We start from the raw sequence: 26369 nt of genomic DNA, 5'->3' as shown, positions 1-26369 counted from the left end.
GACTTCATCTAACTCCCTTTTGAATATATTTAGTGAATTGGCCACAACTACTTTCTGTGGTAGAGAATTCCACAGGTTCACCACTCTCCGGGTGAAGAAGTTTCTCCTCATCTCGGTCCTAAATGGCTTACCCCTTATCCTCAGACTGTGACCCCTGGTTCTGAACTTCCCCAACATTGGGAACATTCTTCCTGCATCTAACCTGTCTAAACCCGTCAGAATTTTAAACGCTTCCATGAGGTCCCCTCTCATTCTTCTGAACTCCAGTGAATACAAGCCCAGTTGATCCAGTCTTTCTTGATAGGTCAGTCCCGCCATCCCGGGAAGCAGTCTGGTGAACCTTCGCTGCACTCCCTCAATAGCAAGAATGTCCTTCCTCATGTTAGGAGACCAAAACTGTACACAATACTCCAGGTGTGGCCTCACCAAGGCCCTGTACAATTGTAGCAACATCTCCCTGCTCCTGTATTCAAATCCCCTCGCTATGAAGGCCAACATGCCATTTGCTTTCTTAACCGCCTGCTGTACCTGCATGCTAACCTTCAATGACTGATGTACCATGACACCCAGGTCTCGTTGCACCTTCCCTTTTCCTAATCTGTCACCATTCAGATAATAGTCTGTCTCTCTGTTTTTACCACCAAAGTGGATAACCTCACATTTATCCACATTATACTTCATCTGCCATGCATTTGCCCACTCACCTAACCTATCCAAGTCACTCTGCAGCCTAATAGCATCCTCCTCGCAGCTCACACTGCCGCCCAACTTAGTGTCATCCGCAAATTTGGAGATACTGCATTTAATCCCCTCGTCTAAATCATTAATATACGATGTAAACAGCTGGGGCCCCAGCAAAGAACCTTGCGGCACCACACTAGTCACTGCCTGCCATTCTGAAAAGTACCCGTTTACTCCTACTCTTTGCTTCCTGTCTGACAACCAGTTCTCAATCCACGTCAGCACACTACCCCCAATCCCATGTGCTTTAACTTTGCTCATTAATCTCTTGTGTGGGACCTTGTCGAAGCCTTCTGAAAGTCCAAATATACCACATCAACTGGTTCTCCTTTGTCCACTTTACTGGAAACATCCTCAAAAATTCCAGAAGATTTGTCAAGCATGATTTCCCTTTCACAAATCGATGCTGACTTGGACCTATCATGTCACCATTTTCCAGATGCACTGCTATGACATCCTTAATAATTGATTCCATCATTTTACCCACTACTGAGGTCAGGCTGACCGGTCTATAATTCCCTGTTTTCTCTCTCCCTCCTTTTTTAAAAAGTGGGGTTACATTGGCTACCCTCCACTCCATAGGAACTGATCCAGAGTCAATGGAATGTTGGGAAATGACTGTCAATGCATCCGCTATTTCCAAGGCCACCTCCTTAAGTACTCTGGGATGCAATCCATCAGGCCCTGGGGATTTATCGGCCTTCAATCCCATCAATTTCCCCAACACAATTTCCCGACTAATAAAGATTTCCCTCAGTTCCCCCTCCTTACTAGACCCTCTGACCCCTTTTATATCCGGAAGGTTGTTTGTATCCTCCTTCGTGAATACCGAACCAAAGTACTTGTTCAATTGGTCTGCCATTTCTTTGTTCCCCGTTATGACTTCCCCTGATTCTGACTGCAGGGGACCTACGTTTGTCTTTACTAACCTTTTTCTCTTTACATACCTTTAGAAACTTTTGCAATCCGCCTTAATGTTCCCTGCAAGCTTCTTCTCGCAGTCCATTCCCTGCAAGCTTCTTCTCGTACTCCATTCCCTGCAAGCTTACCCTGGCAGTGTTTGATGGGACAGTGTAGACGGAGCTTTACTCTGTATCTAACATGTGCTGTACCTGCCACCAGTATGCTTGCCGCCTTCTTTAAGAGGTCGGCGCCGGAGGGACTGGAGTGCATCATCACCTCCAGCAAGCAAAATTTTAATTTGATTTAAGATTACCGTCCAAAGTTTATTTGGTTTATTTTGTCGGTTATAGTTCCCCTCCCTCCTTTAATCAGGATGCATTTGATTTACAGGTCAACAACAAAATAGTTGTGATGTACCTGCCCTGGGATTGGTTCTTGGGACAGTGCAGAGGGAGTTTTATTCTGTATCTAACCTGTGCTGTGCATACCCTGGGAATACATGGTGGGACAGTGCATATGGATCCTTGCTGAGTATTTAACATGTGCTGTACCTGCCTTGGGAGTGTTTGATGAATCAGCGTACAGCAAGCTTTAAATTGTGACGAACTCGTGCTGTACCTGCCCTAGGATTCTTTAGGACAGCATCGAGGGAGCTTTACTCTGTATATAACCGTGCAGTGTCTTGCCCACTCCTGCTCCGATTTCTCATGGTGCTATGTACCCAGCATGCCCCGCGGGGGAGAATTTGCCGCACCCAGACTACAGGATTTCAGTGCGCAGGCGCGGGCCCAGACAGTGTTTGGAGCATGCGCGGCGCATGTAATGGCGGAGGGACAAGTTTTTCAGAGGTTCCTGAGAAGTGTCCATTTCGGCGGGGCGGAGTGGAGTAATGGACCAGCAGGGAGTCGTGGAGGCTTCATAAACAACCCGTGCCCGCCGCAAGCCGGTAATAATAACCAAAATATCGGCGGTTGCAGCTTCGGGGCTTTCTCCCGGTCACAGGCTGACTGCGGTCATCTTCGTGCAGGAAGTCAGGTTCAGCGCTCCGCCATTTTGATTCAGAGAGTAGCAGCGCGCATGCGCGGCCATATTTGTGCAGGAACAAAGTGAATGATGTCAGTGTCTGGAACTGAACCCAGCCAGAGTCAGTACCTTCAGGGGAGGGGAACCAGTGAGTGTAGAACTGAACCCAGCCAGAGTCAGTACCTTCAGGGGAGGGGAACCAGTGAGTGCAGAACTGAACCCAGCCAGAGTCAGCACCTTCAGGGGAGGGGAACCAGTGAGTGTAGAACTAAACCCAGCCAGAGTCAGCACCTTCAGGGGAGGGGAACCAGTGAGTGTAGAACTAAACCCAGCCAGAGTCAGCACCTTCAGGGGAGGGGAACCAGTGAGTGTAGAACTGAACCCAGCCGGAGTCAGCACCTCCAGCGGAGGGGAACCAGTGAGTGTAGAACTGAACCCAGCAGGGGTGAGTACCTTCAGGGGAGGGGAACCAGTGAGTGTAGAACTGAACCCAGCCAGAGTCAGTACCTTCAGGGGAGGGGAACCAGTGAGTGTAGAACTGAACCCAGCCAGAGTCAGTACCTTCAGGGGAGGGGAACCAGTGAGTGCAGAACTGAACCCAGCCAGAGTCAGCACCTTCAGGGGAGGGGAACCAGTGAGTGTAGAACTAAACCCAGCCAGAGTCAGCACCTTCAGGGGAGGGGAACCAGTGAGTGTAGAACTAAACCCAGCCAGAGTCAGCACCTTCAGGGGAGGGGAACCAGTGAGTGTAGAACTGAACCCAGCCGGAGTCAGCACCTCCAGCGGAGGGGAACCAGTGAGTGTAGAACTGAACCCAGCAGGGGTCAGTACCTTCAGGGGAGGGGAACCAGTGAGTGTAGAACTGAACCCAGCCAGAGTCAGTACCTTCAGGGGAGGGGAACCAGTGAGTGTAGAACTGAACCCAGCCAGAGTCAGTACCTTCAGGGGAGGAGAACCAGTGAGTGTAGAACTGAACCCAGCCAGAGTCAGTACCTTCAGGGGAGGGGAACCAGTGAGTGTAGAACTGAATCCAGCCAGAGTCAGTACCTTCAGGGGAGGAGAACCAGTGAGTGTAGAACTGAACCCAGCCAGAGTCAGTACCTTCAGGGGAGGGGAACCAGTGAGTGTAGAACTGAACCCAGCCAGAGTCAGCACCTTCAGGGGAGGGGAACCAGTGAGTGTAGAACTGAACCCAGCCAGAGTCAGTACCGTCAGCGGAGGGGAACCAGTGAGTGTAGAACTGAACCCAGCCAGAGTCAGCACCTTCAGGGGAGGGGAACCAGTGAGTGTAGAACTAAACCCAGCCAGAGTCAGCACCTTCAGGGGAGGGGAACCAGTGAGTGTAGAACTAAACCCAGCCAGAGTCAGCACCTTCAGGGGAGGGGAACCAGTGAGTGCAGAACTAAACCCAGCCAGAGTCAGCACCTTCAGGGGAGGGGAACCAGTGAGTGTAGAACTGAACCCAGCCGGAGTCAGCACCTCCAGGGGAGGGGAACCAGTGAGTGTAGAACTGAACCCAGTAGGGGTCAGTACCTTCAGGGGAGGGGAACCAGTGAGTGTAGAACTGAACCCAGCCAGAGTCAGTACCTTCAGGTGAGGAGAACCAGTGAGTGTAGAACTGAACCCAGCCAGAGTCAGTACCTTCAGGGGAGGGGAACCAGTGAGTGTAGACCTGAACCCAGCCAGAGTCAGTACCTTCAGGGGAGGGGAACCAGTGAGTGCAGAACTGAACCCAGCCAGAGTCAGTACCTTCAGGGGATGGGAACAAGTGAGTGTAGATCTGAACCCAGCCAGAGTCAGTACCTTCATGGACCAGTGATTGATTGATGCCGCGGCCCCGCCCCCCGCCACTGATTGGTGCGGAGCGTTGAGCTGGTGCCCCGCACCGCCTCGCCATTGGCTGCGGGCTGAGTGTTGCGGTTGAGGGGTTTGTTGGTGGGCTCCGCTCGCAGCCTTTGAGCTCGGGGCCCAGGTGAGGCGGGGCGGAGTTGTGCGCAGGCGCGGGGCCAGCCTATTGTGGGAGATTAGCTGCGGATTGCCTCCCCCGCGGAGAATGGATGAGCAGCCCAGGCAGTGCGCCCAGCCTCCCTGTGGACTCACAGACTCACGGACACTTGCGGGCGGTGAGATTTGCCGCTGAGTCGGCTTGTGGGGCACCTTCGGCCGGGAACAGGCCTTAGTTACTGTCGGGAGTTGCCGGGAGTTTGGCCGCCATCTTTGGGCAGCACAGGTCCGCCCGCCACGGGGGGCGGGACTTCCTCGATGTCACAATACTTTCCATTGTCCCGCTGCAGGGCAGGGAACATGCGCGGCGGCCATCTTACTGCAGGGTGCAGGTGCAGGATGGGGACCAGTGACATGAATACATGAGAACATCAGAAATAGGAGATGAGTCGGCCCTTTGGCCCTTCGATCCTGCCGCCATTCAATAAGATGATGGCTGCAGCATCTGGGGTGGTTCTCCTTGGAGCAGTGAAGATGCAGGGCAGGTTTAACAGAGGTGCTCACAATCAGGAAGGCTTTAGATTGAGTCAGGGAACAGAGTGGTTCTATTCACACAATCAGAGAATGGTTACAGCACGGAAGGCCATTCGGCCCATCGAACCCTTGCCTGCTCCCAGCTAGTCCCACTGCCTGCCCTTTCCCCCAGTCCTGCAAATGTTTTCTTTCAGATACTTATCCAACTTTTTTTTTAGATAGCTGTGATTGACTCTGTCTCCACCACCCTTTCAGGCCGTGCTTTCCGGATCCTAACCACTCGCTGCGTAAAATAGATTTTCTGATGTCACCTTTGGTTCTTTTGCCATTCACCTCAAATCCATCTCCTCTGATTCTCTACCCTTCTGCCAGTGGGAACAGTATCTCTCTATCTACTCTGTCCCGACCCCTAATGATTTTGAACACTTCTATCAATTCTCCTCTCAACCTTCTCTGCTCCAAGGGGAACAACCCCAGCTTCTCCAGTCAATCCACGTAACCGAAGTCCCTCATCTCATGAATCATTCTTGTCAATCTTTTCTGCACCCTCTCAGGCCTTCACATCCTAATGTGCGCTGCCCAGAATTGGACACAATGCTCCAGTTGAGACCGAAGCAGTGTTTTACAAAGGTTCATCATAACTTCCTTGCTTTTGTACTCTGTGATGCCCAGAAACCGGTAAGCTTTTTTAACTGCTTTCTCAACCTGTCCTGCCACCTTCAGTGATTTGTGCACATATAACCGCAGGTCTCACTGTTCATGCACCCCCTTTCGGATTGTACCCTTTAGTTTATATTGTCTCTCCTCGTTTATTTCATCATGCTTCTCTAATTTTATTTCTTCACTCATGTTTACAGTCTTGTTTTATTTCTTTCTTCAAGCCCCTCAACTTAATCTGGCAGTATAATGTTGGCGAGTGATGATTGATTGCCCTGGGAACCAACAGGAAAGAGGTCAGGGGACGTTGGGCCCAGTGAGCAGCGAGTTCTGCAACCAATCGTGGTGCTTGAGGGGTGGATCCTGAGTCGGCCTGTCGGGTGAGTCTGTGTGAACCCCTGTTAAACAATTTATCTTTTAAAAGTTAAGTCGAGATTTCTTTTGTTAAAAAAGCAATGCAACATTGCTCAGTATTTTGTTTTCCTGGAGTTCCAATTATGAGTTTCTGACACTTCAGTGCCAAGTTAATCAGTTGTTTAAAGGTCATTCATTTCCCTCTTTCCATGACGCTGTTAGTTAAAGGGACAGATATTGATTTCCCCGCATTATGCATTCGTAGTATTAAAGTAACATCCTTTCTGTTAGTAGTGAGTTACATTCTGTGCTGGGCGAGATGGCTGGTGGCATCAGCCTTTAAAATACGCATTCTCATGTTCAACTCTCTCCAGGGTCTCACCCTTCGCTATCTATGTAACCTCCTCCAGCCCAACAACCCTCTTAATAGTTTGATTTCTTTGGAACAAAGGAGGCTGAGGGGAGACTTTAATGAGGTGTATAAAATTATGAGGGGCCTAGATATAGTGGATAGGACGGACCTATTTCCCTTAACAGAGGGGTCAGCAACCAGCAGAACTTTTTAGCCAGTATGTAGCAAGCCCAACAAGAGAAGGGGAAATTCTGGACTTAGTATTAGGGACTGAAGCTGGACAGGTGGAAGGGGTATCAGTGGGAGAGCATTGGTGCTTGTGATCATAATTCAGTTAGAATTAGGGTAGTTATGGAAAAGGACAAAGATAGACTAGGAATAAAAGTTCTCAATTGGGGAGAAGCCAATTTTACGAAGCTGAGATGTGATTTAGCCAAAGTGAACTCGAAACAGCTATTTGAAATGGTGAGAGATTGGGAAACCTTGATGTTCAGAGGGACGTTGGTGTCCTTGTACACGAATCACTGAAAGTTAATATGCAGGTACAGCAAGCAATGAAGAAAGCAAATGGTATGTTGGCCTTTATTACAAGAGTATTTGAGTACAGGAGTAAAGACGTCTTACTGCAATTATATAGGGCCCTGGTGAGACTACACCTGGAGTATTGTGTACAGTTTTGGCTGCTTACCAAAGGAAGGATGTACTTGCCGTTGAGGATGGCAACGAAGGTTCACCAAACTGAATTCCTGGGATGGGAGGATTGTCCTATGAGGAGAGATTGAGTAGACTAGGCATGTATTCTCTAGAGTTTAGAAGAATGAGAGATGATCTCACTGAAACATACAAAATTCTTACAAGGCATGACAGGATAGATGCAGGGAGGATGTTTCCTCTGCCTGAGGAGTCTAGAACCAGGGGTCACAGTCTCAAAATAAGGGGTTGGCCATTTAGGACTGAGATGAGCAGAAACTTATTTACTCTTAATCTTTGTAATTCTCTACCCCAGAGGGCTGTGGAGGCTCTGTTTTTGAGCATATTTAAGACAGAGATCGATAGATTTTTGTAAATTAAGGGAATCAAGGGATATGGAATAGTGCAGGAAAGTGGAGTTGAGGTAGAAGATCAACCATGATCTCATTGAATGGCAGAGAAGGTCGAGGGGCCGAATGGCATACTCCTGCTCTGAAATCTTATGTTCTTATGTTGAAGTTAAATCAGTCTCAGAGCAGTGGGAGGCATTCAATGAGGAGATAATGAGGGTTCAGAGGAAGTATATTACCTTCAAGAAAAAGGGTGGGACTAATAAATCTAGAGCCCCCTGGATATCAACATAAGAAATAGCGGCAGGAGGAGGCCTTAAGGTCCCTCGAACCTGCACTGCCATTCAATGAGATCATGGCTGATCATCGCCCTCAACTCCACTTTCCCGCCTGATCTCGATATCCCTTGATTCGCTTAATATACAAAAATCTATCTATCTCAACCTTGAATACACTGAGCGTTCACAGCCCTCTGGGGGAGAGAATGCCAAAGATTCACAGCCCTCTGAATGAAGAAATTCCTCCTCATCTCTGTCTTAAATAGCTTACCACTTATCCTAAGGCTGTGCCCCCTAGTTCTAGACAGTCCAGCCAGGCAAATCAACCTCTTAGCATCTAACCTGTCAATCCCCTTCAGAACCTTGTATGTTTCAATGAGATCACCTCTCATTATTCTAAACTCGAGAGTGTATAGGCCCATTCTACACACTATCTCATCATAAGACAGCCCAGGAATCAATCTTGTGAACCTTTGTTGCACCGTCTCCAAGGCAAGTGTTTCCGTCCTTAGATAAGGAGACCAAAGTGTGCCCAGTACACTAGGTGTGGTCTCACCAAGGCCCTGTACAATTGTAGCAAGACCTCCTTACTTTTATACTGTAACCCCTTGCAATAAAGGACAAACCATTTACCTTCCTTATTGCTTGCGTACCTGCATGCTCACTTTCTGTGTGTCTTGCAAAAGGACACCCCAAATCTCTCAAAACACCAACGTTTAAAAGTTTCTCATCATTTAAAAGATACTCTGTTCTTCTGTTGTTCCTACCAAAGTTAATAACCTCACATTTCCCTACATTATACTCCATCTGCCACCTTACTGCCCACTCACATAGTCTATCTATATATATATATATATATCTTGCAGATTCTTGTGTTCTCACAGCTTACTGTCCCACCTAGTTTTGTATCATCAGCAAATTTGGATAAATTAGACTCAGTCCCTTCATCCAGATCATAAAATCATCGAAAGTTACAGCATGGCAGGAGACCATTTCAGCCCACCGTATCCGTGCCGGCCGACAAACAGCTATCCAGCCTAATCCCACTCTCCAGCTCTCGGTCCGTAGCCCTGCAGGTGATGACACTTTAAGTGCACATCCAAGTATTTTTCAAATGTGCTGATTGTTTCTGCCTCTACCATCCTTTCAGGCAGTGAGTTCCAGACCCCCACAAACCTCTTGGTGAAGACATTTCCCTTCGTATCTCCTCTGAACCAATTACTTTAAATCTGTGCCTCCTTGTTATTAACCACTCTGCCAAGGGAAACAGGTCCTTCCTATCCACTCTATCCAGGCCCCTCATAACTTAATACACTTTCATCAGGTCTCCCCTCAGTGTCCTCTGATCCAAAGAAAATGGACTCTGCATCTCCAATCTTTCCTCATAGCCAAAATTCTCCAGTCCAGGCAACATTCTTGTAAATCTCCTCTGTACCCTTTCCAGTATAATCACATCTTTCCTGTAATGTGGTGACCAGAACTGCACACAGTATTCCAACTGCGGCCTAACCAGTTCAAGCATAACCTCCTAGCTCTTGTATTCCATGCCTCGACTAATAAAGGTAAGTATTCCATATGCCTTCTTAAGCACCTTATCTACCTGGCCAGCCACTTTCAGGGATCTGTGGACCGACACTCCAAGGTCCCCTTGTTCCTCTACAATTTTCAGTGTTGTAGCATTTAATGTGTAATCCCTTGCCTTGTTAGACCTCCCCAAATGCATTACCTCACGCTTATCTGGATTAAATTCCATTTGCCACTTTACTGCCCCCCTGACCAGTACGTTGATATCTTCCTGCAGTCCGCAGCTTTCTTCTTAATTCTCAACCACGCAGCCTATTTTAGTGTCACCTTCAAACTTCTTAATCATACCCCCAACATTCAAGTCCAAGTCATTGATATATACCACAAAAAACAAGGGGCCCAGCACTGAGCCTTGCAGAACCCCACTGGAAACAGCTTTCCAGTCACAAAAACACCGAATGGCCCACTCCTGCAACTATTTTCTATGTTTCTATGACCCAACTTCCACAGCTCTCTGAGGCAGCAAATTCCACAGATTCATAACCCTTTGAGAGAAGACATTCCTCCTCATCTCAGTTTTAAATGGGTGGCCCCTTATTCTAAGATTATGCCCTCTAGTTCGAGTCTCCCCCATCAGTGGAAACATCCTCTCTGCATCCACCTTGTCCCGCCCCCTCATAATCTTATACGTTTCGATAAGATCACCTCTCATTCTTCTGAATTCCAATGGGTAGAGGCCCAAACTACTCAACCTTTCCTCATAAGTCATCCCCCTCATCCCCGAAACCTTCTCTGAACTGCCTCAAAAGCAAGTATATCCTTTCATAAACATGGATCAGGAAGGCCAAGATTCTATTCGCTTTCCTGATCACTTGCTGTACCTGCATACTATTCTTTTGTGTTTCATGCAAAAGTACCCCCAGGTCCCGCTGTACTGCAGCACTTTGCAATCTTTCTCCATTTAAATAATAACTTGCTCTTTGATTTTTTTTCTGCCAAAGTGCATGACCTCACACTTTCTAATATTATACTCCATCTGCCAAATTTTTTCCCATTCACTTAGCCTGTCTATGTCCTTTTGCAGATTTTATGCGTACTCACACATTGCTTTTCCTCCCATCCTTTGTATCGCCAGCAAACTTGGCAACATTACATTCTGTCCCTTCTTCCAAGTTCTTTAATATAGAATGTAAATAGTTGGGGTCCCAGCACTGATCCCTGCAGCAACCCATAGATACTGGTTGCCAACCAGAGAATGAACCATTTATCCCACTCTCTGTTTTCGTTAGTTAGCCAATCCTCTATCCTTGCTGATATATTACCCCCAACCCTGTGAACTTTTATCTTGTGCAGTAACCTTTTACGTGGCACCTTGTCAAATGCATTCTGGAAATCCAAATACACCACACTCACTGGTTCCCCTTTATCCACCCTGTTTGTTACATCCTCAAAGAATTCCAGCAAATTTTTCAAACATGCCTTCCCCTTCATAAATCCATGCTGACTCTGCATGACCGAATTTTCCTTTTCCAAATATCCTGCTACTGCGTCTTTAATAATGGACTCCAACATTTTCCCAACCACAGAAGTTAGGCTAACTGGTCTATAGTTTCCTGCTTTTTTTCTGCCTCATTTTTTAAATAAGGACGTTACATTTGCAGTTTTCCAATCGCTGGGACCTCCCCAGAATCCAGGGAATTTTGGTAAATTACAACCAATGCATCCACTGTCCCTGCTGCTGCTTCTCTTAAGACCCGAGGAAGCAGCCATCAGGTCCAGGGGATTTATCCACCTTTAGTCCCATTATCTTACTGAGTACCACCTTCATCGTGATTGTGTTAAGTTCCTCCCCCCTGTCGCCCCTTGACTGTCCACTGTTGGGATATTGTTAGTGTCCTCGGCTGTAAAGACCGATAGAATATATTTGTTCAGAGTTTCTGCCATCTCCATGTTCCCCATTACTAATTCACTGATCTCGTCCTCTGAGGGACCAACATTTACTTTAGCCACTCTTCCTTTTTATATATCTATAGAAACTCTTGCTATCTGTTTTTATATTTTGTGCTAGTTTACTTTCATAGTCTATCTTCCCTTTCTTAATCATGTTTTTAGTCATTCTTTGCTGGCTTTTAAAAGCTTCCCAGTCTTCTGTCCTCCCACTAGTTTCGGCCACTTTCTATTCCCTTGTTTTTAATTGGATAGCGTCCTTTATTTCTTGAGTTAACCACGGATGGCTATCTTTTCTTTTACACCCTTTCCTCCTCACTGGAATATATTTTTCTTGAGAGTTGTGCAATATCTCCTTAAATTTACATCACTGTTCATCAACCGTCCTTCACTTTAATCTATTTTCCCTGTCCACTTTACCCAACTCTGCCCTCATACCTACATCGTCTCTGTTAGTGTGAATGTTTTCTCAGAAGAATCACTCAACACTCAGAGTCGGTTCCAACGCCAATACGGCCTTCATTAAGGCTCAGCGGGGAGGAAGTCTCAGGACTGGATCCAGGCTTCTCTCCACAGAACAAAGGGTTTCATGGATTTTTATATGTTTCACAACAGTTCACTACAGTTACTCAGCCCATTACGGCTGGACACAATACAATCATAACGATAATAGATTACATATAGGATCTTTTAACCCAATAGAATTACCCTGATACCTCAGGAACTGCATGTTCGGTTTTTGTCAGCTCAGGCTCATTAGTGTTCGTTTTTTGTCAGCTCGGGCTGATTAATGACCTTGTTATGTGAGACAGGTTCTCTCCTTATCTCTCTTCCTTGAGAAATCACTGGTTCATTATGCTTATCTGGTATCCCACGCATTCCTGGTAGTGGGCCTCACAGGGTCATTGCTTGGTCATTGCTCGGTCAGTCCCAGTTCATTACTTGACTAACGGGGTTCCCATCATGCTTGGGCAGCCAGTTTATATGTGGCTGCTTTAAACTTATATGAGTTTAGATATATTCAACAGGTGCCTAATGCCTAGTGTTTTATATATTCAGCAGGTGCCTAATTCCTACAACAATTCCCTCCTTTCGGTAAAGGGACTAGTCCTAGTCCCCTTTTAACCGACCGCCCTACCTTTATTCGATTTTGTGCACGGCCCGGTATTCTCTGCCTCAACGTGCTGGCCAATCACGCGGTTTCAGGTGTCCCGGTTGCTTAAATCAGATTGACAAAGGGCAAATCCTCCAGCCCCCTTATTAGACAGACTTGTTTAGTATCCGGGGAACGGTCACTGGTCCCTCTTCGTTGTGCGTGGTGCCTGCATGCCTGGCAGGCCATTATGCCCCATGTTATCGCTAAGATCAATTGTATCCCTACCAGTATGTGTGAAATTATTCGAATCCAAGGATGGATGTTCACATTTAGTCCCCAGTCCCAGACCTTTCTCCACCAATGCTGACTTTGTAAGTCTACATCGATATCTTCTTCTGGTACTTTGATTTTAGTTTGCAGAGCTTTACGGATTGACCCACCCTGAGCCTCAATTCTCGTAATACTTCGGTTGGATGTGGGATAGGGACCTGATCTGGCTCGTCATAATCTTACAAATGATCATGGAGCTGATCGGTTACATCAATAACTTCGGGCTTCCGGCGCCTAACCTGGGTGATATGCGCTTGCCCGATCGTGACAGGTCGTAGTGGCGTAAAGCAAAAGTTTGGCCATGGTATAGGGCACTGCAGGTCATTATACTGGAATGAACGCTCTGTGGTAGAGACGCAGTATCTTCCCTTCCCTCCGTAGCCTGCCCTCGCGAAGTGTCTGTGTGCGGGCACTATTTCTAGTACACAACCGTCGGTTCGGTTAAACCCGCACTCGTCTAGCTCACCTCGGCCTACCGGGTGAGGGCATACTGTGATCTCCCCCCTTTGCTTGCAATCTGTTAGGGAAATCCCGGTAAGTATGTTGTCTCGACAAACGGCGGAGCTGGTGGTCAGGTAGTAACGTATGGAGACATTTTCCCGTATTACTCCGATATTCTCCAGTTGGTATAGGGGGAACGGCCCTGAGTCCGGCGTTGCTATAGGGATCATCAGGACTATCCCTATCCCAGTAGTCCTACCCATCTGGCAATCTGGAATTGCTTGGTATACTCGAGTCAGTCCCTTCAGGGTACAATTATCCAGTGTCCCCCTCTGGTTAGCCAACTGAGCCAAATGTGAACTGTCTATCCAATCGGGTACTTCCCCGCGTTGGATCTGGTCGAGATTGTGGTGTATCTGTCCCACCATCCACAGACCATAAGCGTGACAGAGTTGCCCCTGTCTTTGCTTTCCCGGATCTTTTTTTTCTCTATCAATGAGGTGGCTGATAGTTTTGGCGTGAGCCTCCAAGACTGAGATACCATCCAACTGGATTTCGGCACCCTCCTTTCCTAGGTTGGCTTGGTCTTCCTGGTTTAACTCCAGCCTCTCTAATAACCCCTTCATCACCCCTCTAAGCTGTCCCACCCTCTCATTTAACCCTTGTATATCTAACGAGTTTACTACGGAGGTCCCTGTATTGAAAACGGTGGCAATATCATTAACTATTTCCCTCTTTATCCTTAGGGCTGACCCCTGTCCTCGGAATCTACTGGCACCCATTGCATCGGCAGCCTGCTGCATTACAACTTTACTTAATACATTGTGCATCTTCCTTGACTGTTCTGTACAGTATTCCGGCATCTGGATGCCTGAAATATTGATCAGGGCAGGCACAATTTCATGTTTAACATTATCATACAATAATTCCCCTTCGTTGTACATTACAATCCCATTCTCTGGTCCCTTAGTAGTTATGGGACAAGGCAGTTCCTCGGGCAATGTAGTGGTTCTTATGGGGCGCGGTGTTGGAGGGGGTGAGAAACATACATACAATGATATTGCAGCTGCCCCCACCTCCTCGTAATACCCACACAGCCCCATTCCCTTCTTGCGGATGACCGATTGCTGGGATTGTCCCGGAGGCACGCAAATTATGCCGAAAGTACATTCATCAGGCCCTTTGACATCCCTCCGTTTAATGCAGCTGCTCCTTATACCCGTGGAGCACTGTACACATACTCTTATTCTTATTAGGATTCTTATTAGGATTCACTTGTAACCGTGCATTAAAATAAGTCCTGTCCTTGCTCCAGTCCTTGGCTGCTGGGATGCACATTCCATCCGTTAAATTAAACAAGACTGCATAGTTCATGTAGTTGTTTATTTCCTGAGTGCGCTGCAATCCGTCGGTGTCGTCCAGGGTACGTGCCTGTCGCAGGGCTATCCATATTACGAGGAGTGCCGTTCGTATTCCCATTCTGGTAGGTATTATCTGTAATTTTAAACAGACGGCCTGGTCGTCACCATGGGTTAGGTTTTGCTCTACGAGTATCCCTGTCACACTGCGAAATCAGAAGCACAAGGTTATAATCGAACCATTTCGAGTTGAAACTGTGGGGCGTGCGCCCCATTTCTTTACCCACTTAAATATTACCCAAACTCCTATTATGACCAAGGCCAAAGCTATTCCTCCGAACAACGTTGTCTGCTTTACCGTTAGGTTGGGTTTGTGGACTACACCTACCCCCCGTGGGGTACATTGGCTCTATTGCCATAGGTGATGGTGCTATGGCTCTGCACTGCACTATCCGTCTAGTCCCGTTATCTCTTCCAGCCTGTTTATCTTAGCTTTTAACTCTTCAATTTGTTTTGTTTGAGTATATATTTCTTTATTGTATCAGGCAAGTATTATTACATAAGCTAGATCTGCTTTTATTTTTGTTTCCTCTGTTAGGTGAGTCCTTTTTTTCTAGTAAGAAATCCAAACTAATAATGTTCAGTATCTTAAATGGCTGTCAATTGAAAGGGTTAACTCCTTTCCAGGTTTGTAAGAAGACCTCATGTCATTACGTGACTTCACGTAATCATCTGAAATAAAAAGTATTTGTGCCTTCAAAACTGGCTTAGAAATTAGGAATCTGTTAAACAGCATAAATCATTAGAGTAAACTCCAATGTTTTCTTAACTTCTAATTCAAGTACTTGCCAAAGAATTAAAAAAAATAATTGATTTAAAACGAGACCACACATACAATAGCAATTTTGTTTACTGAAATTCAATTTTTTTTTTAATTTCTCTCTTTTTCCTCGTTATCTTCAAAACCCTTCTGCTTGTTTAGACTATTTGCGACTTTTCTTGATAAACACTGTCCATTTTGGAAATCTTTTCAAACTGCATTGATACTTTCTCATAATTTAAAATCATTATCAATGTTGAGTGTTTTTTTACCTCTTCCAAATTTTTTTTCTTTTTCTACTTAAACTAATAATTTTTTTTTTCACAGCAAACATCAACTAGCATTTCGTAAGTTATGTATTTTTTCCATCACAAACATTTTTTTTTCAGCACTTATTTAGTCCGTTACATCTTTTTTTTTTCTTTCTACAAATTAGGTTTTGTATTTTACACGGAGGGCCCTCAACTCCATAAAGTTGCTAATTTAAAATCATTTGTTTACTTTCAAAATGGCGTCTTTATCTTTTTCTTTTCTCCATAACTGGAATGGAGTCCAGGTTTGAGGGCTGCTTTTCGTTATTTTTCAAAAGTCCCTTTTACACCTTCGCAGATAGCTCGCCACTCGCCCAGGAGTTTGACCTGATCAGATTTAATTTAATAATTTTTTTTTTTGAATCCACCTCAGTATTTTCTGTGCCTTCTCTGAATATCTCAAAATCCCAATTCAAACTTTGTAATTTCAATCTTTATTTAAAACCTTTTTTTGTTGTTTTGAGCTAGAAGCTTTCTTAAAAGGCATTCTTTATCTCATTCCGAGACTAAATTTATGTCTTTCAATCCAATGTAATCAATCATTGCACGTTTTCTTTCGACAAGTAAATTCTTTTTTTTAACCACCAGGACCATGTATTTATTATGTTTTACTCAACAAACCTATCCTTTGTACATTTCCTAGCTCCGTAACTTATCATCCAAATAAATCCACACCTGCGTTTCTAACTTAAAATGTCTTAAAACTTCCCACATACAGGACAACACTACAAAGGGTTAAAAAAAAGACTTTCACTCTGTTTCTGAAATAAACAGACACTTGCATTCCTATTCCAACTAGGCTTTTGGAACATGAAAACATAAAAAGTTTAAAACAGACGTTCACAAAAGTCTCTCTTCTTTCCTATTGTTTTGGCCGGCTCTATCATTATGTAGTCTGTCCCAGTAGTTTTCTGGCATTTTAATCCTAACTATACCAGCGATATCTTGATTATGGAGCTGGTGGCAAATTGTCATTTCCTTGAGCTTCTGCCAGAAGGTTGCATTGCTATGGCGGGGTATTGGGGTGGCAGTTTGTCTAACAACTGCATCGTGTCCCTGGGGGACAACGATGTGTATGTTATTCGTGTTTGTGCGGGTATGGCGGGACTGCCATGACATCTTGCTCCTGCTGGGATCTCGGGTATGCATTCCACCTTTAGCGGCGCGATCTGGGCCGGGTTTATTGTGGCATATGGGGGTGGTAAGACTCCCCCTTGAACCGATTCGCAACTATCCGTTTCATTCCCTAGGCATTCCCAATCTTCCTCACTAGGTAGTGCACTTGGGCTATTTCTGGTCAGGACTGGCAACACTATGTGTCCGTTTTCAACAGTTATTTGCTTTCTTTTTGTTTGCACATATTGGTTAACTTTCTCTGTTAACTTTACATGTGCTCGCAGTATCAAAATTACTGCCTTTTCCTCTTTGTCTTTCTTTTCCTTCTCCCACCATTCCCTTTGCTTTGCTAGTAGTTCCTGAGGATCCCATCCTGCTCTAATAATTTTTTCGGTTGGTTTCTTTTGCTTTTCCGCCAGATGGCGGGTAATGGACCCTTCTGATCCCCACTCGAGGTTACTTGCTTTCATGGCCATTCCTGGGTAGGACTAGTACCGTTAGGAATCTACTCTCAGAGGTCCGCTTTCTTCCTAGCGCAACTTGGAGTAGACCATCTCCTGGCTACTGTCAGGTCACAAGTTCTGCTGTTGCACAAACTTATACAATTCTTAAAAGGCGTTTAAGCAAATCCCGCAGTGCTCTACGTATCCTTAACGACCACCTACCACCGCTCTGCCTGTTGGTCCGTCCCTGTTCACCGGTTTGGATTCCGTTAGCCGCTGTACACCGCTTGGTTCTACCCCGGGGTATATCTCAAATTACACTACTGGGTCCGGAAGATGTCTCTCTTTATCACGATCCCACGGTCGAAGTGTGTTCCCTATGCCTACTTGGTTCCTGGCCGTCACGTGGGACAAAAGTCCTCTTAATTCAGGCTAGGCGTTTGAGATATTAGACTGTCTCCTCGTGTCGATCAACCAGCATCCACCTTCCACACCCTTTATAATTAAAAATCGTTTTTTATACTCACCCGGGTTTTTCCAAGGGCATCCAGCGACCCCGAAATCCTGTTCGTGACGTCACTGTTAGCGTGAATGCTTTCTCAGAATAATCACTCAACACTCAGAGTCGGTTCCAACGCCAATGCGGCCTTTATTAACGCTCAGCGGGGAGGAAGTCTCAGGACTGGATCCAGGCTTCTCTCCACAGAACAAAGGGTTTCATGGATTTTTATATGTTTCACAACAGTTTACTACAGTTACTCAGCCCATTACGGCTGGACACAATCCAATCATAACGATTATAGATTACATATAGGTTATTTTACCCCAATAGAATTCCCCTGATACCTCAGGAACTGCATGTTCGTTTTTTGTCAGCTCGGGCTGATTAGTGTTCGGTTTTTGTCAGCTCGGGCTGATTAATGACCTTGTTATGTGAGACAAGTTCTCTGCTTATCGCTCTCTTCCTCGGGAAATCACTGGTTCCTTATGCTTATCTGATATCCCAGGCATTGCTGGTAGTGGGCCTCACAGGGTCATTGCTCGATCATTGCTCGCTCAGTCCCAGTTCATTACTTGACTAACGGGGTTCCCATCATGCTTGGGCAGCCATTTTATATTTGGCCGCTTTAAACTTATATGAGTTTAGATATATTCAACAGGTGCCTAATGCCTAGTGTTTTATATATTCAGCAGGTGCCTAATTCCTACAACAGTCTCCTTTATGTAAGATTAGTACGCTGGTTAGAGATCCAACTTTCTCACCGACCATCTGAATTTCAAATTCAGATCATGCTATGATCACTCATTCCAAGGGATCCTTTACTAGGAGATTGTTTATTAATCCTGTCTCATTACACAGGACCAGATCTAAGATAGCCTGTCCTCTCGTTGGTTCCGTTACATACTGCTGAAGGAACCCATCCCTTATGCACTCTATGAACTCCTCCTCAAGGCGACCCTGACCAATTTGATTTGTCCAATCAATATGGAGGGTAAAATCACCCATGATTATTGCTGTTCCCTTTTTACAAGCCCCCACTATTTCCTGGTTTATACGCTGACAACAGAGTAGCTTTTGTTAGGGGACCTATAGTCTACACCCACCAGTGACTTTTTCCACTTATTGTTCCTTATCTCCACCCAAACCATTTCAAAATCCTGATCATTTGAGCCAATATTGTTTCTTACTATTGCAGTGATTCCATCCTTTATCAATAGAGCTACTCCACCTCCTTTTCCTTTCTGTCTGTCCTTCCAATTGTCCAGTACCGCTGAATATTTAATTCCCAGACCTGGTCACCTTGCAACCACGTCTCTGTAATGGCTATCAGATCATATCTATTTGTATCTATTTGTGCCGTCAACTCATCTATTTTGTTTCAAATGCTACGTGCATTTAGACAAAGTACCTTTAAGTTTGTTTTTTTACACTGTTTTCCTGCTTGTTTCCTCTCTGCTTCAAACTCACTTTATTTCTTTTTGCTTTCTAATTCCAGCTTTACTCCCCTCTCTACTGACTCTATTTTCAGGTTCCCATCCCCCTGCCAAGCTAGTTTAAACTATCCCCAACAGCACAAGCAACCCCCCCCCCCCCCCGCGAGGATATTGGTCCCGGCTCTGTTGAGGTGCAACCCGTCTGGTTTGTGCAGGTCCCACCTCCCCCAGTAGCGGTCCCAGTGCCTCAGGAAACTAATGCCCTCCCGCCTGCACCATCTCTCCAAACAGGTATTCATCTGCTTTATCCTCCTATTTCTGTAGTCACTAGCTCGTGACAGCGGGAGGAATCTGGAGATTACTAGCTTTGAGGTCCTGCTTTTTAATCTCTCTCCTAATTCCCTAAACTCTGCCTGCTGGAGAGGGGAGGGAGGGGAAACAGTGAGCGTGGAATTGAACACAGCCAGAGTTAGCACCTTCTGGGACGGGGCAGATGGGAGGGAGGGGAACCACTGAGTATACAACTGAACCCAGGCAGAGTCAGCACCTTCAGGGGAGGGAAGGGAACCAGTGAGTGTAGAACTGAACCCAGCCAGAGTCAGCACCTTCGGGGAAGGGGAACCAGTGAGTGTAGAACTGAACCCAGCCAGAGTCAGCACCTTCAGAGAAGGGGAACCAGTGAATATATAACTGAACCCAGCCAGAGTCAGTACCTTCAGGGGAGGGAGGGGAACCAGTGAGTGTAGAACTGAACCCAGCCAGAGTCAGGACCTTCAGGGGAGGGGAATCAATGAGTGTAGAACTGAACCCAGCCAGTCAGTATCTTCACGGGAGGGGAACCGGTGAGTGTAGAACTGAACCCAGCCAGAGTCAGCACCTTCACGGGAGGGGAACCGGTGAGTGTAGAACTGAACCCAGCCCGAGTCAGCACCTTCAGGGGAGGGGAACCAGTGAGTGTAGAACTGAACCCAGCCACAGTCAGTACCTTCAGGGGAGAGGAACCAGTGAGTGTGGAAATGAACCCAGCCAGAGTCAGTACCTTCAGGGGAGGAGAGAGATGGGGGAGGGAAATGAGTGATTGTCGAACTGATCGCAGCCAGAGTCTACACCTTCAGGAAATGAGAGGGGAACCAGAGAGTCTATATCTGAACCCAGCCAGAGTCAGCACCCTAAGGGGAGTGGCAGATGGGAGGGAGGGGAACCAGTGAGTGCAAAATGGATCCCAGCCAGAGTTAGCAAATTCAGGGCAGGGGAACCAGTGAGTGCAGAACTGAAACCAGATAGATTCAGCATCTTCAGCGGTGGAGAGGGGAGGCAGTTCAGAGAAGGTTTATGAGGTTGATTCTGGAGATGAGGGGGTGGACTAATGAGGAAATGTTGAGGAGGTTAGGGGCAATATATTAGCATGGATTGAGGATTGGCTAACTGACAGAAAACAGAGTCAGGATAAATGGTTCATTCTCGGGTTGGCAACTAGTAACTCGTCGGGTGCCGCAGGGATCAGTGCTGGGACCCCAACTATTTACAATCTATATTAACGACGTGGAAGAAGGGTCTGAATGTAACGTAGCCAGGTTTTTGATGATACAAAGATGGGAGGAAAAGCAATGTGTGAGCACACAAAAAATCTGCAAAAGGACATAAACAGGCTAAGTGAGTGGGGGAAAATTTGGCAGATGGAGTATAATGTGGGAAGGTGTGAGGTCATGTACTTTGGCATAAAAAAAAATGAAAGAACAAGTTATTATTTAAATGGAGAAAGATTGTGAAGTGCTGCAGTACAGCGGGACCTGGAGGTACTTGTGCATGAAACACAAAGGGATAGTATGCAGGTACAGCAAGTGATCAGGAACGCCAATGTTATCTTGGCTTTTATTGCAAAGTGGATGGAGTATAAAAGCAGGGAAGTCTTGCTGAAGATATATAAGGTATTGGTGAGGCCACAGCTGGACTACTGCGTGCAGTTTTGGTTTCCATATTTACGAAAGGATATACTTGCTTTGGTGGCAGTTCAGAGAATGTTCGCTATATTGATTCCGGGGATGAGGGGGTTGACTTATGAAGAAAGGTTGAGGGGGTTGGGCGTCTACTCATTGTAATTCAGAAGAATGAGAGGTGATCTTATCGAAACGTATAAGATTATGAGGGGTTTTGACAAGGTGGATGCAGAGAGGATGTTTCTACTGATAGGTGAGACTAGAACTAGAGGGCATGAACTTAGAATATGGGGCCGGCCATTTAAAGCAGAGATGAGGAGAAATTTCTTCTCTCAGACGGTTGTAAATCTGTGGAATTTGCTGCCTCAGAGAGCTGTGGAAGCTGGGACATTGAATAAATTTAAGACAGAAATAGACAGTTTCTTAAACGATCAGAGGTTATGGGGAGCAGGCCGGTAAGTGGAGCTGAGTCCATGATTGGATCAGTCATGATCTTATTGAATGGCGGAGCAGGCTCGAGGGGCCCTATAGCCTACTCCTGCTCCTATTTCTTAAGTTCTTCTGTTCCCTGCCCGCTCCCCATAACCACATATCACCTTATTGTTTGGAAACTGAGCCATTGTGAGGAGGGTCCAGTGACCCTGCTGGAAAATGCATGTGTGAGGCCTCAGGTGAGGACAGTGGAATAGCCTGTCGAAACTCACTGTCGAGGTTCACACATGGAGATCGGGCACATGGGACACATATTGGAGAGAAACCTTTGAGTGTAGAACTGAACCCAGCCAGAGTCAGTCCCTTCAGGGGAGGAGAGGGAGGGGAACCAGTGAGTGTAGAACTGAACCCAGCCAGAGTCAGCACCTTCAGGGGAGGAGAGGGAGGGGAATCAGTGAGTGTAGAACTGGACCCTGCCAGAGTCAGCACTTTCAGGGGAGGAGAGGGAGGGGAACCAGTGAGTGTGGATCTGAACCCAGCCAGAGTCAGTACCTTCACGGGAGGAGAGGGAGGGGAACCAGTGAGTGTAGAACTGAACCAAGCCAGAGTCAGCACCTTCAGGGGAGCAGAGGGAGGGGAACCAGTGAGTGTAAAACTGAGAATAACCAGAATCAACACACACATGGGAGGGGAACCAGTGAGTGTACAATTGAACCCAGCCAGAGGCCACTCATATAGGAGAAGGAAGTGTACCAGTGAGTGTATTTCTGAACCCAGTCGGAATTGGTGGTGAAAACTGGGAATGGAGGAGAAACAGTTTAGTATTGTGTGTTGATTTGGATTTCAGCACAGCAGGAGGGACAATGTGTGGGACAGGGATTTACAGCTTTGGAAGAACAAGAGAGGACAGAATGTTCCATGGAAACTAGGGGGCCAAGTTTCGACTGACCCATAGAACGGTGCACCTCCGAGAGGTCCGCCGACTTTCCAGAAGGAAAAGTGTTCCTTATACTTACCTCGGGGTTCTCCACGGTGATCTGGCCTGCTTTGGGCTGAGCACAAGAGAAGCAGCGGGTGGTGGAGCTACAGCCATGCACCAAACAGAGTGTCGGCAGCTGCCCGTGTGTGCAGTGGGGTCTGTGTGTGTACACAGTAGCTCCTGGCCCTCCCAGCGTGTCGTGGCTCCGGGCGACCCTATCCCTGGCCGAAGGAACGACGCGATGTTCACTTCCCCTAGCCCGGGCCGAGTGGCCTGCCTGCCTGAGCCTCGCCTCGCCGCCCCTCGCCTTGCCTCACCGTCCCTCACCTCGCCGCTGCCTGTCCTCGGGCCTCGCATCACTGCCACTGCTCTTACCTCAAGGCCTCCCTGTCGGCCCGCCCAAACACCAGCTCCGTGATGGGGCCGTCTGACCATCTCTCCGACGGGCCGCACCCAAACTCTTCCCCGGCGGCGGGCCCTGCCCAAACTCTTCCCCGGTGGCGCGCCTCGCTTTAACTCTTCAACCTTGAAAATGTAAGAGGCAGGCAGGGCTGTGTGTGCTGCTGGAGGGCTCGCAGTGCTCCGGAACGGAGAGGTGCTGCAGTCGGTGAGGTAGCAACCTTTAATTTTTTATTTATTGATTGATTTTTAATTTATTTTTAAATGTTATTTATTGATTGAGTTATTGATCATTTATTATTGATGATGGTTCTTTATTTTTAAAAGTGAACTATTTAATGCTTTGGAAAATCCTCGAACTTCCCTTCCCTCCACAACCCCTCCCCCACCCGCCATCTCTGGCTATCGGCGCCTGATTTCTAAAGTCTCCACAAGGTTTTTCTGAGCGTACAAAAGTGAGCACTGACTCAGGCCTAAGTTAGTTTTGAGTAACTTTTCGCTGTCTAAACTTGCTTAACTGGCCAAAACGGGCGTAAGTGGATGGAAAAAGAAACTGAACTAACTGACTGAAAGTGGAACAAACTAAACGTGGAGAATTGTGATTTATTGGATACTCCAAAACAATCGGAGCAACTCCTGTCGAAACCTGGCCCCGAGATGTGTCTATCCTGAATTTGTGTCTTGCACTGACAGTGATGAGTTTTGTTATTTCCTTTTACAGCATATTAGAAGGGGAGATTTTCAGACAGGAAACAGAAACCAAACATCGCGTCAAGATCTGACGGAGTCAATCGATTCATCAGGACCTGAATATCATCGGTCTTTGAAAGCGGAAGGAGAAATAATTGTCTGTCCTGCCTGTGGGACAATATTGTAAATTTCAGTGTGACTGGAAAAGCACCGAAACACACACACACCCGTGTGAGTGTTCCAGTGCACTGCCTGTGGAAAGAGCTTTAACCAGTTACACAGCTTGAAGAAACATCGCACCATTCACAGCGCGGAGAAACTGTAAACGTGTTGTGTGTGTGGGCGAGGCTTCAACTGATCATCCAACCATGGAGAGTCACAAGGATACCCGCACCATGGAGAAACCGTGGAAATGTGGGGACTGTGGGAAGGGATTCAGGTCGCCATCAGAACTGGAAATTCATCGACGCATTCACACTGGGGAGAGGCCGTTCACCTGCTCCGTGTGTGAGAAGAGATTCACTCAGTCATCCCACCTGCAGTCACACCAGCGAATTCACACTGGGGAGAGGCTGTTCACCTGCTCTGAGTGTGGGAAGGGATTCTTTCAGTTATCTGACCTGCTGGCACACCAGCGAGTTCACACTTGGGAGAGGCCGTTCACCTTCTCCGTGTGTGGGAAGGGATTCACTCAGCCATCGCACCTGCTGGCACACCAGGGAATTCACACTAGGGAGAGGCCATTCACCTGCTCTGAGTGTGGGAAAGGATTCTTTCGGTCATCCGGCCTGCTGAGACACCAGCGAGTTCACACTGGGGAGAGGCCGTTCACCTGCTCTGAGTGTGGGAAGGGATTCACTCAGTCATCCACCCTGCTGGTACACCAGCGAGTTCACAACTGACTGCAGGGGTGGAATCTGCTGTTCATCACATCCTGACTGAACCATGTACATTCTGACAATTGGAGTTTCTTTCTGCTGATGATAACTCCTGTAACTGGACTGGAGTTTAATATTTGGGATACAGACAAATAAATACATAAATGGAGGGATGAAATCTCGCCTCTGGGGTGAGGCGGGAGGCTGACGTCCAGGTCACCTGGTCGGAGGCACACCTGCTTGCCAGGCATCGTCGTGTGTAACCTGGTTCCAAATGACTGAAAATGATGCTAATAAAACACACCAAACTATTTTCTCGTTAGATTGGGGTACTGTATTCAATTCCTCAATAAAAAAAAATTTTAAAGAAAAGAATTTCTGAAAGTTCTTCCATGTTGGTTAAAAGTTTTTTCAGAAGTTTTTAATGTTTCTTCTGGAGTTTTAAAAAAGTTTTCCCAAGTTATTTATAAGTTTCCCAAGTTGATTTAAAGTTTAAAATGAAAGTCACGACTAAGCTACCTCCCTTGATACTATTCCATGGGCACTGCCTGCCTTCTGCAGCTGCACAAAGCCCTGGCTAGACCACACCTGGAGCACTGCGGGGAAGTAGAGGCCTGGTCGGCTCCATAGGGGGCCCGAATGCCTGGACACAATATACAGTTCCATGGTTAGAATCCCCGTGTACAGTGCCAGGTTTTGAATCCCCATTTACAGTGCCACGTTTAGAATCCCCATGTACAGGGCCAGACTTTGAATCCTCATGTACAGTGCCAGGTTTAGAATCCCCATGTACAGTCCCAGGGTTAGAATCCCCATGTACAGTCCCAGGGTTAGAATCCCCATGTACAGTCCCAGGGTTAGAATCCCCATGTACAGTGCCAGGGTTAGAATCCCTATGTACTCTCCCCCAGGGTTAGAATGCCCACATACACTCCCAGGGTTAGAATTCCAATATACAGTCCCAGGGTTGGAATTACAATGTACAGTCGCAGAATTGGAATCCTGTGACAGTACACAGTCGAAGCGAAAAATTTAGGCCTTGAACCTGAGTTGGGGCAAAAAAATCATAGAAACATAATTCAATTTCTATACTAAACTATTTGAAATCAAATCAAATGAATTGTTGCAACTATCACGTTACTTTCATGCCAAATGGGAAACAAGTGATGTGGGGGGAGTGCAGGACTGTTTGCGCCCAGTTACACAGCATGTCCCTGGCTCTCCACTCCAAATGCGCTTATTTCAGATCGCAGTCTCATTGACACATCCAACTGACTGGATGGACCTCGCCCTTTAAACCCCATCAGAGAAATATCAGCATTTGATGTTTAGTTTGCCAAACCTTTATAAAAAAACTGGTTCGGCCTCAGCTGGAGAATTGTGTTCAAGTTTGGGCTCCAAACTTTCGGAATGATGCCAAGCTTTTAGAGAAGGTGCGGAAGTAGCGGTGCCAGGGATGTGGGACTTCCGTGATGTGGAGAGCCTGGTGAAGTTTTCTCCAGAGAGCAAAAAAGGGTAAAAGGAGATTTGACAGAGATGTACAAAATTATGAATGATTTAGAAGAAAGAGTAAATATGGAAATTCTTTCCAGCGGCATTAGGGAAGGTAACCAGAGGAGTCAGACTTCCGATGATTGGCAAAATAACGAGAGGTGAAATGTGGGATCATTTGTTACCCAGCGAATTGTTATGATCCAGAATGCACTATCCGAAAGGGTGGTGGAAGCAGATTCAATCGTAACTTTTAAAAGGGAATTGGATAAATACTTGCCGGGAAGAATATACCGAGCTATCGGTAAAGAGGAGAGCAGTGAGACTCATTGAACAGCTCCACTGAAGAACTGGCACAGACACGATGGGTCGCATGGCCTTCTGTGCTGTACCACTCCCTGACAATAGCGAATGAT

General features: G+C 46.5%; 1 pseudogene; it reads left to right on the top strand.

Moving 5' to 3' along the window:
* LOC139235512 (zinc finger protein 665-like) overlaps nucleotides 1-26369 on the top strand; it is a 132841-nt pseudogene that overhangs the window by 105939 nt on the left and 533 nt on the right.

Source organism: Pristiophorus japonicus, chromosome 23, assembly GCF_044704955.1.
Source record: "Pristiophorus japonicus isolate sPriJap1 chromosome 23, sPriJap1.hap1, whole genome shotgun sequence".
Classification (NCBI taxonomy): Eukaryota; Metazoa; Chordata; class Chondrichthyes; family Pristiophoridae; genus Pristiophorus; species Pristiophorus japonicus.
This window is presented reverse-complemented; position numbering and strand designations above follow the sequence as displayed.